The 14,623-nt window shown below is 36.0% G+C and overlaps 1 long non-coding RNA gene across 3 annotated transcripts; it reads left to right on the top strand.

Moving 5' to 3' along the window:
- Nucleotides 1-354: 354 nt before the first annotated feature.
- On the top strand, nucleotides 355-14,036 carry LOC309622180. Of its 3 annotated transcripts, none has more exons than XR_014240576.1 (3): nucleotides 355-6,034; nucleotides 8,331-8,416; nucleotides 11,991-14,036. It is a non-coding gene; the product is annotated as an uncharacterized lncRNA (long non-coding RNA). The 3 variants fall into 3 exon arrangements; XR_014240577.1 differs by having other exon boundaries at nucleotides 355-6,049; nucleotides 8,331-8,402; XR_014240578.1 differs by having other exon boundaries at nucleotides 355-6,049.
- Nucleotides 14,037-14,623: the final 587 nt, after the last annotated feature.

Below are 14,623 nucleotides of genomic sequence, written 5' to 3'. Positions count from 1 at the left end.
CAAGCACTTTTGGATCAGACAAGAAGGTCTATTGAGTAAGTTGCTGCCATAGTTCCTATGTGGGAAGTTTCTAAATAAAAGTTATATTTCTGGGTAGCATGTTTTGGTATGATATACTGAAATGTTGCCAATGGTTTTTTGTTTCTTTGTGTGTTATAACGCATGTATGAACCTTATTTTACAGAATTCATCCTGCTCACGTCACCAAAACAGAGGATGGTGGCTTTGAGAAGTGGAAAAGCAAGTAGGCACAGAATGTATCTTATTTGCTATGTATTCAGTGTCTGCCAAGAGAATGTTAAGACCTATATGGTCTACAGTTTTAGCTTTTTAAAATTCCTTGAGGTACGTAAATTTACTTCCTAAAATATTGTCCTCAGTTTATGCTATTGAATAAAGAGAAGAAATAGGTCCATGCATATTTCCTGTTGTTTTCTTTCCCCTAAAGATTGGCTTTGCTCAGGGTAAGGGTAAGCTAGGACGAAGTAAGAGGGTGGCATGGACATATATACACTACCAAATGTAAAATAGATAGCTAGTGGGAAGCAGCCGCATAGCACAGGGAGATCAGTTTGGTGCTTTGTGACCACCTAGAGGGGTGGGATAGGGAGGGTGAGAGGGAGACGCAAGAGGAAGGAGATATGGGGACATATGTTTATGTATAGCTGATTCACTTTGTTATACAGCAGAAACTAACACACCATTGTAAAGCAATTATACTCCAATAAAGACGTTAAGAAAGAAAGAAAGAAAGAAAGAAAGAAAGAAAGAAAGAAAGAAAGAAAGAAAGAAAGAAAGAAGAAAGAAATTTTAAAAAGCAAAAAACAAACAAAAAAATACATTCTGGTGTGCCATAACTCGAAAAGAAAAGGGAAAGCCTCATGATTCCCGTGACTGAAGGTAGTTGGAAGACAGATGTTACTTATCCAGGATGACTAGAGAAAACTTTTCTGAAAGGAAATTTTTGAGCTGTTAATTAACTAAATGGTGAGACAATCCATCTATGATTAGACCTGGATGAAGAGCATTCTAAGTCAAACTAACAGTAAATGCAGGGATTTTTCCCTCACCACGGTGTGTCAGAGCTTGAATTTTTCTCGCTGTTTCTTGGCTCTATAGTTCTTCCAGGCTACTTTGTAGCAGTTTGAGTCTAAACCATCACCTTCCACTAGAATCCAAAAATCTAGGAGGAGCTTCAAGCTGTGACTAGACTCCAATGGATTCATCAGAAGTTAACCCAACCTGGACCCTGGAGTCTCCTCAAATGTCCATCGATGAAAATTCCCAGGCAATTCTAGCTGCCTCTCAATCTATCTCTGCAGTGTTCATAAAGAACCTCAGTAACTTGACTCTCAACCCTAGTAGCAAGTTGCTATCCACTCTACCAGAATATTCACCTCAACAGACTGGACGGAGACTTAATCTACAGGAGGAGAGGGGGGAGGACATTGTTAATTGCTTGGAGAGAAAGGATGGAAAGGGTGATTCAATATATTAAAAATTGCTATGGCAAATGACTTCCTCTGTCTGAGTCTCAAAGAGAACCTCAGCAGAAGGATGTTGAGACTCAATCGAGAATGGAAAGATTTAGATGTAGCTGTCATTATTGCCTGTATCATAGAGATCCTTCTGAGGATAATTATGAGAATAATTACAACAACAGTTATGACAGTAGTTATGATACAGGGTCGGATGAGCCATAAACTTTATTCTTGTACTATTTTTTCCTGCTAGTAATTTTAGGATCATTATGAAGCAGCTTGGGAAAGCTACTCTACACTAGGGCAGATTGGGTACCAATATTTTGATGACCTATATTATAAGTTCTGTGATGTCTTTTTTTCTTGCATCTCTTTTCTACCTTAATACAAGTAACTTATAAGGAATCTATGTAACTTGCATCTGAATGACTTGAATATACTTTAGTTCCACTTTGATCTGACACAAAGAAGCACTAGTAGGTCTTAGGTACTGCCTGTTTTAGAAGCCTGAAGTCCCTGTAAAATGAAACCCAATACTGAGAATTTGAAACAAATTAACTTGTGTGGAAGGAATGTAAAGAAAATGTTGGGTGGCTTGGCCAGAGCACTGTTAGAGCAGCGTGTTGAATTGTAATAAAAATTTTCAGTAGCAGATAAATGTGTGTATAGAGGATCTTATTAAAATTTGAGACATATTTGAGTACCTTTAAAAAAAATTCTTGTTCTTATAGTAGACTTGTTTTTGTTAGCTATGTTTTAAATGAATAACACTTGCCCCCATCACATTCTCAGGATGTAAATATCTGGCTTTCTATTTTTGTGTGTGTGATATTGTCCTCTTGGAAGGGAAGTTTTATATACATTTGGGTAAGGTTAGAAAACAAGGGCACAGATATTTGCACATATTAACCTCTTGGAAGAGATGTCAAAATGGAGGGAAGTAGAAGGGAAGTTAAGAGGTTGGTGATGATTGGAGGGAATTGAAAGAATGGTAGTGGTATGTAAATACTAAGGGAAGATACAATTCAATGGTGTTTTACTTCAGTTATTTTCTTTCATGGCCCTTGTGTACACAGGCCTGGATTTCTTTGTGGGATACAAGAGATATATAAAATTAGTCTTCTGCCCTCCAACTATGTTTAGTTCACTTTAAAAAGATATTAAAGAATTGGGTACCTAAGCAAAGCAGCTGGAGACCTGGGGTAAAGAATAAAAGCCATCCTTATAAGGTAGTTAGGTAAGGAACAACAACCTGTTGGTATTCAGAATGCAGTAGAAGCAGAAACAGCCCAAACCTGGAGGTTTGGGCAAAGAAGTTCAACAGTAACATTAAATATTAATATTAATATCTACCAAACTAGGTCTTCAGAGGTTATTCTATTTATAACTACCCAAACCATCATGGTCTACAGCATGGGTGAATGTGGGGTCATCTGGAGGTTTCGTTAAACTTGCAAGTTGTTCCCAGATGCAGGGTCATCTTGACTAGTGTATGCATTTGAAAATCATTGACTAGTGAAAAGAACGAACTTATTTCTGTTGCAATCATTTTAAATTTATAAGCTTATGAGATCTAATAATCTAAGAACATGGTTGAACAAAACAAAACAAAACAAAAATCAGTAAATGCAAACTGTATGAAACAGACACAGAAGAAAGTAAGGATATTAGTTCCCTATGGATGCTGTAACAAATGATCACAAACAATGTTTTAAAACAACAGAAATGTATTCTCTCGTAGTTCTGAAGGCTGGAAATCCAAAGTCACTGGGCTAAAATCAGGATGCCAAGTGGGCTGCCCTCCCTCCAGAGGCTGTAAGCCAGAGTCTGTTTCTTGCCCTTGCCCTGGCCTCTTCCAGCTCTGACGGCGGCCAGCGTTCCTTGGCTTGTTGCCACAGCACTCTAGTTTTTGCCTCCACAATCATATTGCACCTTCTCTTCTGAGTCTAATCTGCTTCCGCCTCCGTTTTATAAAGGGCATTTGTGACTGCATTTATGGCCCATTTGGATAATCCAGAATAATCTTCCCATCTCAAGATCCTCAACTTAATCACAGCTACAGAGTTATTTTTTTCATGTAGGGTAACATTCACAGTTATGGGGATCAAGAGAGGCCTATTTGGGGTCGATTATGCATCATACCATAGCAAATGTGGCTGAGACAGAGGGATAGAATGAAAAGGCGTGGCAACTGAGCCCCAATAAATAGCAATGAGTCAGATTATTTACTTCTTTTAAATCGAGATTTAAAATCTGCATTCTCTTCAGCCTGGCTACAGAAAGATGATTCAGAAATTTGTTGCTGTAGTCCAGAGGCAAGTGTACTGTGGCACAGACTAGCATTTTAGCAGTAGAGGTGGTACAGTCCTCCTATCTGGAATATCTCCTAGGATTTATTGAATAACTGCATATTAGATGTGAAGGAATAAAACAAACACAAATCAACAGATCACGTTTAGATTTTTAGTTTGAGCAACTGAGTGGATGATAAGGCTACCTACTAAGAAGTAGAAGGCTGGTGAGGAATAGGTAGGTGTGTGGAAGGTGAGTGCAAGTCTGATTTGGGCATTTGAAGAGTGATTTGCTTATTAAACATCCAAGGAGCAATTATAGAAAGTATAATAAAATGTTAAAGTTTTACAAAAAATCTTAGGGTTGCAGATATAGGTATGGAGGCATCAGCATCCAATCAGGATACAGACTAGTTGACGATTCAAAAGAAAATGAGTGATTGGATGTCCAAAGCATGAAGTGGGACGAGTCAAGAAGACCTCAAGCTTTCTGGCTTCAAAAATTTGGTGGATTTTGATACTTTTTATTAAAATAGAGACCATTGGAGCAGAGGAATGGTTCATAGCTTGACAGCAACAAGCTAGGTCCACTACAGACATGTGGGGTTTCACATACCTCTGAGATATTTCCAAAAGACATAGTAGAAATGAAAATGAAGTTCCTTTAAAGAAGAATCAGAAATCAGGGCTGAAAATATATATTTGAGATTTATTAGCTCTACTGTTTTCTCTATCATATAGATTTTAAATGGCAAAACAAGAGGCTGGAGAATTATTAGATACAATTAGATGTGAATAATTAAATGTGAAGAGTGTAGGAAAGGAAACACAAAGATAATCACAATTCCATTAAGAATGCATGATTACTCATTATTAGTCATAAATACGCAATAATCTTAGGTAATGTAAACTAATAAGATCCTGGTGAGACACAGAAGAGTATTGACAAAAAGCCTGGCAGAAACAATACTAAGTACTTCCTAAAGCTTTATCATAATGAGTTCTTATTTAAATATAAGTAAAATATACTTTCCTGATTTTATAAAATTTTACAATATGGTTTTTATGGACTATACATTTTCTTACCTGCTTCTTCCCATCACCCTGCTCTTTCCCATCACCCTTGCCATTTTTTCTTGCTTTGTCTTTTTTTATGTTCAACTTTTCAGAACACCATATTAATAGTAGAAATTACACACACACACACATATGTATATCCAATTAAGTCAATATGATTTTTTTCCCTAGTAGTTCCAAGTGTATTTACTCAGTCCCTCAGGTTTAGTTCTTTAAGGAGAGGAAAAGAGTATTTCATAAACAATTTCTATTTTGAGCATTTTTAAATCTTAAAAAATTCCAATATCATAGATTTTAAAATGATTTAAAATGTACTTAATACAGGTAAATGGTAACATATGTTCTATTATAACAGTTAGTCTAAAAACACTTAGACTTCTTATTGATGTAAACCTTGGTTTGTTTATGGAATTAATGACTCTAAGTGTTATTTTAGAGGCTACCTTATTCACTGTACCATGCAATACATAATCCTCAGCTGATACTAGAAATCTCCTCTTCCTTACAATTAACTCATTGTGTGCAGTTCTGCTGATTTCATCTGAGGTCAGTATTCTTTATTTCCTACCTCCTGTCTGTGACATTCAGATTCCAGCAAGTGATAACACAGGAGAGTCTCTGCATAAATTACTTCCTTTACCTACTGCAGGGAGTAAGTTTTAAGATGACCCCTCATGGTCTCTGCATCCTGGTATTCATGCTCTTGTGTAATCTCCTCCATTTGAGCATAGGTGAGATCTTTGACTTGCTTTTAACCAAAAGGATATGTCAAATGTGATGAGATGCCAATCCATGTCTATGTGATATTATTATAAACACGACAGCTTGTGTAACAGACTATTTAGGTTGCCTGCTAGCCTTGCATGCTTTAATGAAGCAAGAAGCCATGTTGGGGAGGACCACTGGCAAAAAAAACTGGAAAAGAGTGCAGCCTATTTCCAACAGGTGGCTAGGGATTAGGGGTGACCTCTGGCTGACAGCCCCCAAGAAGCTGAAGCCCTGAAGCTAACAACCCACAAGGGACTGAATGTGGCCAACGACCACATGAGCTTGGAAGCAGATTCTTTTCCATTTAAGCCTCAAATGAGAACATAACCCTGGCCAAAAACTTTATTTCAACCGTGTGAGAGACCTTGAAGCAGTGGACCAGCTAAGCTCAGTTTGGACCACTTGACCACTGAAACTGTGAGATAATACATGGTACTGTTTTTAGCTGCTAAGTTTTCTGAAATGTGTTAGGTAGCAATAGATAACTACTATATTTCTGATCATAGTTTCTTTCCTCAAGTCTGGCAAATTTCATATACATCCTAGGTTTTGGTTCTATCATGTATATATGAACTTCCCTAATCCTTTTACTCACTCTCAGCCCTAGTTTTTTGGAATTACAAAAGTATAAGTCTTTAAAACAGAAAAAAATCTTAAAATGTCTTCATTCTAAGCATAGAATTCTTACCAAAAAAATTCTTATATGTTTAATGAGTTATGGGATCTTTATATTTTTAAAAGTGTAAAACAGGCACTACTGACATTTTGACTTTGAGAAATTTTCTTGTTGTTGGGGGCTGTCTTATATCTATATAATGTAGATATATCATATATAGCTTATACATATATACCCACGTAAACATGTTTTTGTGTATATTTTATACATACACACTCATATATTTTATTTTTTGTATATATACATATATATACATGTGTGTGTTTTTATACACTTCTACCTATATAAAATTATCTATTCATGATAAATATATGCTAAAAATGCTGTATTAAAGTATAAACCACAGCCATGAACTTGTTATATGATTTAGTATTGCAAATACCAATAAAAGTCAGTCTTAGTGGACATTTTATAATCCATGCCCCCAAAGAAAATTATGTTTCTATTTCAAGTATGACATATGGTACTAACCTTTGTGTGACAATCTTGCTCACATTCAGCATTTGTGACACCAGATTGCCACTTTCTCTGGAATTTGAGTTGACATGAATAGTAATTTTGAATTAAATAAGTCAGCAGGCTGTCAATTCTGGGTAGGCCTTTTATTCACCTGCTTGAAAGTCCAGATGTCAATGCCATGATGTTTAATCCCTTTTTGTAGATTGGGATGGAAGCCTTTTTTTTTTTTTTCCTTTCTCTCCTTTTCAAATTTTAATAGCTCTAGGGAAACTCAGAAGTAGTAATTCATGAGTTTCATGGAATGTTTCAGCAGATAGCTCTGTCATTTTCAAGCTTCTAAAATACCACTTTTTGGCTAAAGACTAAAATAGCTATGTTTATGATTTGGCCCTACCTCCTTCATTCAAAATATTAGAAGGAAGTAATGCTTAATTGTAAGTGTATGTGTGTTTATGTATATGTGTGTATACACAAAAGTGTGTATATGCATTTTTTCCCCAAAGAATCTCTCAGAGACTAATGTAGAACATTGAATGTAATAAAATGTAATGTAAATGTCTACCTTCAGATTTATGGGTGTGAGGATTTGAGTAAATTGAAAAAGCTCTTTGGTGGGATATTACAAAAATATACTTTAGATTCTCAATGTGAAATATTCAAATGTAAAACTTTTGGCAAACTTCAAGAAACTCTAAACAAACAACTTGTAGACAATATTAACAACCAGAAGGCAGTTTCTGGTCTGTGTTCCTACAAAGCTTTGGGGAAGAATATTTCCCATATTTTTAAAATAAGATTTTCTAGCAAAGGTTGAAAACAAATACACTGAGTGTGCATATACCGTCCAGCTGGATTTAAGAATTTTAATAATTTTCTGCGTGTACTTGATCTTTTGTATTGATCTATACATCTATACCTTCTGAAAATTGTCCACCCAACAATATTTCAGCATGTTCTAAGAAAAAACAATCTCCCACATAATTTACAAACCACATACAACACCTATACAAGTAAACAAAAATTCCATAATGTCGTTTCATATTCAGAAAACATTTACATTTCCCTAATTCCCACAACATTCTCTTAAGCTACTTTTGTTTTCTCTGCATTAAGATCTAACTGAGATTGACACATGACATTTGGTGATTGTGTCATTTTAGAACCAGGACCTCTAATGAACCAACTATGAGAAATGTCAACTGTCAGTGCCTCAAATAACTATCAAAAAACCCACTTGTTGAAGCAAAGATAGTTTTTTAGGTTTATTGCAGTAATAAGCCACCTTGGCAGACATTGGTATTGTTTTAAAATAGGACAATTAGGGAAGGATATTTGTGGGTTTTTAGGGCCTCTTTGAAAATCAGGGAACTGGATGGGAGTAGGCAGTTGATGGCGTGAATGCTTTGAACTGGTTTGGCCCAAAGAGAGAAGGTCCTGAAGTGAGCCTTGGTGAGCAAGATGCTAGTCTTGAAAGGTAAGCTATTTGGTTCACAGTCTTACCTTCCAAGAGCTAGTATTTCCTGGAGCAAACAGCTGACCTTTTTTTTTTCTTTTCTTTTTTTTATTACCTGGACCCAGAATTGTTTCGCACAAAAACAGGAAAATGTGCTGGCTTCAATTCTCAGTGAAGTCCAGAGGACAATGAATCTGGTATGCAGATTCTGGTATGAAGATTCAAAAAGTTCTTTTTTTTTTTTTTTAGTAAATTTATTTATTTATTTATTTATTTATTTAGGGCTGGGTCAGATCTTTGTTGCTGCACATGGGCTTTCTTTAGTTGCATTGAGCCGGGCTACTCTTGGTTACGGTACGCAGGCTTCTCATTGCAGTGGCTTGTCTTGTTGCGGAGCATGGGCTCTAGGCGCATGGGCTTCAGTAGTTGTGGCACGCTGGCTCAGTAGTTGTGGCTCACAGGCTCTAGAGCACAGGCTCAGTTGTTGTGGTGCATGCTCTTAGTTGCTCCGGGACATATGGGATCTTCCCGGACCAGGGCTCGAGCTTGTGTCCCCTGTATTGGCAGGCAAATTCTTAACCACTGCACCACCAGGGAAGTCCCAAAAAGTTTTTTTTTTCTTTTTGACTTTTATTTTATTTATTTTTTTATACAGCAGGTTCTTGTTAGTTATCCATTTTATACATTTTAGTGTATATATGTCAATCCCAATCTCCCAATTCATCACACCACCACCATCCCCCCGCCACTAACCCCCCTTGGTGTCCATACATTTGTTCTCTACATCTGTGTCTCTATTTCTGCCCTGCAAACCCGTTCATCTGTACCATTTTTCTAGGTTCAACATATATGCGTTAATATATGATATTTGTTTTTCTCTTTCTGACTTACCTTGCTCTGTATGACAGTCTCTAGGTCCATCCAAGTCTCCACAAATGACCCAATTTCATTCCTTTTTATGGCTGAGTAATATTCCACTGTATATATGTACCACATCTTCTTTATCCATTCATCTGTTGATGGGCATTTAGGTTGCTTCCATGACTTGGCTACTGTAAATAGTGCTGCAATGAACATTGGGGTGCATGTGTCTTTTTTTTTTTTTTTTTAAGAGTTTTTTTTTTTTTTTTTAATAATTTATTTTATTTATGGCTGTGTTGGGTCTGCGTTTCTGTGCAAGGGCTTTCTCTAGTTGCGGCAAGTGGGGCCACTCTTCATCGCGGTGCGCGGGCCTCTCATTATCGCGGCCTCTCTTGTTGCGGAGCACAGGCTCCAGACGTGCAGGCTCAGTAATTGTGGCTCACGGGCCTAGTTGCTCCGCGGCATGTGGGATCTTCCCAAATCAGGGCTCGAACCCGTGTTCCCTGCATTGGCAGGCAGATTCTCAACCACTGCGCCACCAGGGAAGCCCACATGTGTCTTTTTGAATTATAATTTTCTCTGGGTATATGCCCAGTAGTGGGATTGCTGCGTCATATGGTAATTCTATTTTTAGTTTTTTAAGGAACCGCCATACTGTTCTCCATAGTGGCTGTATCAATTTACATTCCCACCAACAGTGCAAGAGAGTACCCTGTTCTCCACACTCTCTCCAGCATTTGTTGTTTGTAGATTTTCTTATGATGCCCATTCTAACTGGTGTGAAGTGATACCTCATTGTAGTTTTGATTTGCATTTCTCTAATAATTAGTGATATTGAGCTGCTTTCCATGTGCTTCCATCTGTATGTCTTCTATGGAGAAATGTCTGTTTAGGTCTTCTGCCCATTTTTGGATTGGGTTGTTTGTTTCTTTAGTATTGAGCTGCATGAGCTGTTTATATATTTTAGAGATTAATCCTTTGTTGGTTCGTTTGCACATATTTTCTCCCATTCTGAGGGTTGTCTTTTTGCCTTGTTTGTAGTTTCCTTTGCTTTGCAAAAGCTTTTAAGTTTCATTAGTTCTCATTTGTTTATTTTTATTTTTACTTCCATTACTCTAGGAGGTGGATCAAAAAAAAACTTACTGTGATTTATGTCAAAGAATGTTCTTACTATGTTTTCCTCTAAGAGTTTTATAGTGTCCAGTCTTACATTCAGGTCTCTTATCCATTTTGAGTTTATTTTTGTGTATGGTGTTAGGGAGTGTTCTAATTTCATTCTTTTACATGTAGGTGTCCAGTTTTCCCAGCATCACTTATTGAAGAGACTGTCTTTTCTCCATTGTATATCCTTGCCTCCTCCAAAAAGTTCTTGTTAGGAAAAGTTTCCCCAAATTTTTAAATTACATATATTTTCAAACGTAAAAAATATAGAATGGTACAGTTGTCATTCGTCACCACATAGATTCAAAAATGTTTCAATATTGTTAATTTTACATATTTTGTTGATCTACCTCAGCATATCCTAAGAAAAAGCATATCTCTTTGGATCACCAAGCTAAAATCACACCTAAGAAAATCAACAGAATCCATAATATCATCCAGCATTCACTGTAAATTGAAATGTTCTTTGTAGTCTAAAAATAAATCAAAAGCTTTGTTAATTTTCTCTTGACTAAGACCTGATTTTAGTTCTTGCATATTATGTAGGGTTGTTTCCCTTTAGATTCTTTTACTCTAGAACAACCTTTCAACTTGGGTGAAAAATTTGCTGTAATAAAGTGTTGGAATCATCTGATGGCATCCTGATATTTACATGGAATTCTATGTAAATTCTAATTTTTTTCTAAGACAATTTTTAGAATAGGTGTTAAAAAATGGATTTCTGAATGTAGCATTATTAGGACACACTGAAAGATCATTTGAGACTGTCTAAGCCAGAAAATTAAACACAAATTTCCTCTAATAATATTTCTAGGATAAGTGTTAAAAAATGCATTTCTGAATATAGCATTATTAGGACACACTGAAGGGTTATTTGAGACTGTCTCAACCAGAAAATTATTAACTTGGTAACAAAAAATTGATTAAGATCATTAATACAGATTTCACCTTGCAATTTGTCTTCCTTAGAAGTACATGTTTTACTAAATTTATTTTAAGAAATAACATTTTCTTTAATGGAATTGTATTTTATATCCTAGGTGTCTGTAAAACCACCTAGAATCTATCTGTCATCCAATTTATTTCTTGAGGAAACAACACCCAGGTTATGGTTGGTATGAATGAAAGAGCGTATAAAGCCATCTCTGTAATTTCCAAGCAATATCTATACCATCTAATAGGTGTTTATTGGGACTTCCCTGACAGTCCAGTGGTTAAGACTTCGCCTTCCAATACAGGGGGTGCGTGTTCGATCCCTTGTTGGGAAGCTAGGATACCACATGCCTCACAGCCAAAAAACCAAAACATTTAAAAAAAAAAAAAAAAAAGAAGCAATATTGGAACAAATTCAATAAAGACTTTAAAAATGGTCCACATCAAAAAAATCTTAAGAAAAACAGGTATTTTTAAATGCCTGACATAGAAAGGTCACTGTTAAGGCACTAGAAACAAACAGTAGAGATGACCTCTAATTGGTTTGGTCTGAGAAAGTTTTCATTCCCCTCTCCCAGGGACAGAATTTTCTTGTTTGTTTGCTTGTTTAATTTTCCCTTACTTTTGTTCCAATAGGTCTTCACCTGCATCATGATAATACAGGGTTTACTGGCCTTCACCCAGCAGCTTAACATTTTTTTGTTGTTTGTTGGTTTGCTTGTTTGTTTTTTCCCCAGCAGAGAAGGATCCCTGAGCTGGGCTCTCGGGGTATACTCTTTCCCGTGCCTGGAACACTGATGGTGTTTCTCTCTGCTTTGAATCTTTCTCAGGCCCAGTGAAATTCTACTGAGATGAACCTGAAAGTGAGTGCGGTCAATTTTGTGTCTGTACTCACCACGGCTTATATATCACTACCCCCACCGCCCACTCAGCCTTCAGCAATTCCTTAGAAAACTTCATCTGAAAGCTCCTTACCTTGTCCTACGGTCACCGACTTCCTCCCATCCTCTGACCCAGGTGAGTCAGTGCTCACGTCCTGTCTCTCCTTGAAGTTACTTTTATCATTAGTTTTCAGGCTAATTAGGAGCTTTGAGAATTCAGCTCTCTGCTAGGTCTAAGAAAATTATAATTTTATAAATGGGCCTCTTTTTAGTTTTTGTTAGTGTGGAATTTACATTCTTTTCAGATTTTTATATTCTAGGCAGTAGCTGGAAGTTCATGATGTTTTAATTGTGTTGTTTGCCTTCCTACTGAGTTATGAGTTTGTTTGTTTTAATGTATTCTGGAAACAAATCCTTTGTAGGGCATGTAGATTTTAAACATTATCCAAATTTGGTGTCTTGCTTTGTCATTTATCATTTTTCTAAATTGTGTCCTGAAAAAAGCAGAATTTTTAAATTTCATGGAAGTAAAGTTAAATTTATTCCTTTAGAGTGTGTGTTTTTTATATCCTAGCTAAGAAAGTTTTGCTTACGTCAAAGTAACAAAGATTACATCCTATTGCTTATTCTAGAGTCTTTGTAACTTTACCTTAAATGCTTAAGTCCCCTATCCATTTCAATAATTTTATTTATTATGTGAGGTAAGCATGAGAATTTTATATATAAATATAAATATACATATATATATCTATATCCAGTTTTTCCAGCACCATTTGTTGAAATGACCTTCACTCCCCATTGTATTAGTTTCCTGGGGCTGCAGAAACAAAGTACCACAAACTGGGCAGTTTAAACAATAGAATTGTTTCTTGGTTCTGGAGGAAAGATGTCTGAAATCAAGGTATCAGCACGGTTGGTTCTTTTTGAGCGCTGTGAGCGTGAATCCATTCCACGTCTGTCTGCTAGCTTCTGGTAGGCACAGCCGTTCTCCCTGTGTCTTCCCATTGTCTCCCCTCCATGTATTTCTATGTCTGTGTGTATGTTTCCTCTTTTTTATCAAAACACAGTCATATTGGACTAGGACTCATCCTAATGACTTCATCTTAACTTGCCTATCTCTAAACACCATATTTCCAAATAAGATCCCATTCCCAGGTACTGGGGGTTACGACTTCAACATCTTTTGGGGGGACACGATTCAACCCATAATGCTATATTTGCGTTGGTTTATTTTTGGTTTCCTTAATCAGTTTTATTGCTCTATATATTTATCCTTACACCAAAAGTACAATGTCTTTATTCCTGTAACTTCTAAGTAAGTACTGATATTAGCTGTGCATTTTAGAATCATATTGTCAAAATTTTCACCCCCATACACATACTCACAACCTTGCTGGACTTTCATCATGACTATATTTAGAGTATAGATAAATTCAGAGAGAATTGATAAAAATGATCCAGTCAGTGGGCACGCCGTATTTCCTGATTTATTTGTTTATTTTAAAAAATTTTCTCTCAAATGTTTTGCAGTTTCCAATGTACAGTGGTTTTAACATATGTCCACAAATGTTTTGCCACTCCTTCCTTCAAAAGGTGGAAACTAATTCTCCTCCCCTTATTCTGTGTGCCTCTCAATCTCTTGGATCTCTCATTCTAGAGGAAGCCAGCTGCCATGCTATCCGCTACCACACCATGGAGATTATAGAGAGCCTAGGGGTGGAGGAACTAAGACTTCCTGCTAACACATCATACCAATTAGTCAATCATGGAATACATGAATAAGCAAAGGATTATTGAATTTTATAGTTACTAAGTTTTAAAGGGTTTTGTCACACAGAAATGGATATCTAATACACAGGTCTTACAGATAGTTCATTAAGTGTGTGCCTAAATTTTTATAAAATATAATATTTGATGCTGATGTAACTGAGATTTTGTTTTTCAGTTTTAACTGTTCACACTTTGTCAAGTAGCATTGTGTCTATGTATATGAAGAATATTTTTCGGTAGATTTCTTTCCTCTTTGTTAATACAGCACACATAGAATTTGGTTTGATGTGACAGAAAATTCAACACAAATATTAGTCTACAATGCATAAAATAATTGCATTTATATAGTGAAAAGATATTTTATTTTTTGAAATCACAATAGAATTTTCACAACAATATAGCCCAGTATGTATTAGTAATGAGTTTACTATGTGTTCTGTACTTATGTTACCTCATTCATTTCTCTCAAATATCCCATGCTTAAATGTTTAAAAATATCCATGAAATAGGAAATATTATGCCATTTTACTGATAACAAAACTAAAGCAGAGAAAGTCTATGACATTCCTCCAAGTTACAGGGCTGGTAATTGTAGAGACAATATTTATATGCAGAATTAGCTAAATCCAGAATCTACATCTTTAACCAATGCATTAGAATGCATTATATATTTCATAAAAAAAGAATATGCAGAAATAAAATCGTAAATATTGTTTTTTAACATCTGTATTGGAGTATAATTGCTTTACAATGGTGTGTTAGTTTCTGCTTTATAACAAAGTGAATCAGTTATACGTATACATATGTTCCCA

The sequence above is a fragment of the Balaenoptera borealis genome (genome assembly GCF_965194805.1).
Source record: "Balaenoptera borealis genome assembly, contig: HAP1_SCAFFOLD_1740, whole genome shotgun sequence".
Lineage (NCBI taxonomy): Eukaryota > Metazoa > Chordata > Mammalia > Artiodactyla > Balaenopteridae > Balaenoptera > Balaenoptera borealis.
Note: the sequence above shows the minus strand (reverse complement) of the source record. Positions and strands in the feature narration are given on the sequence as shown.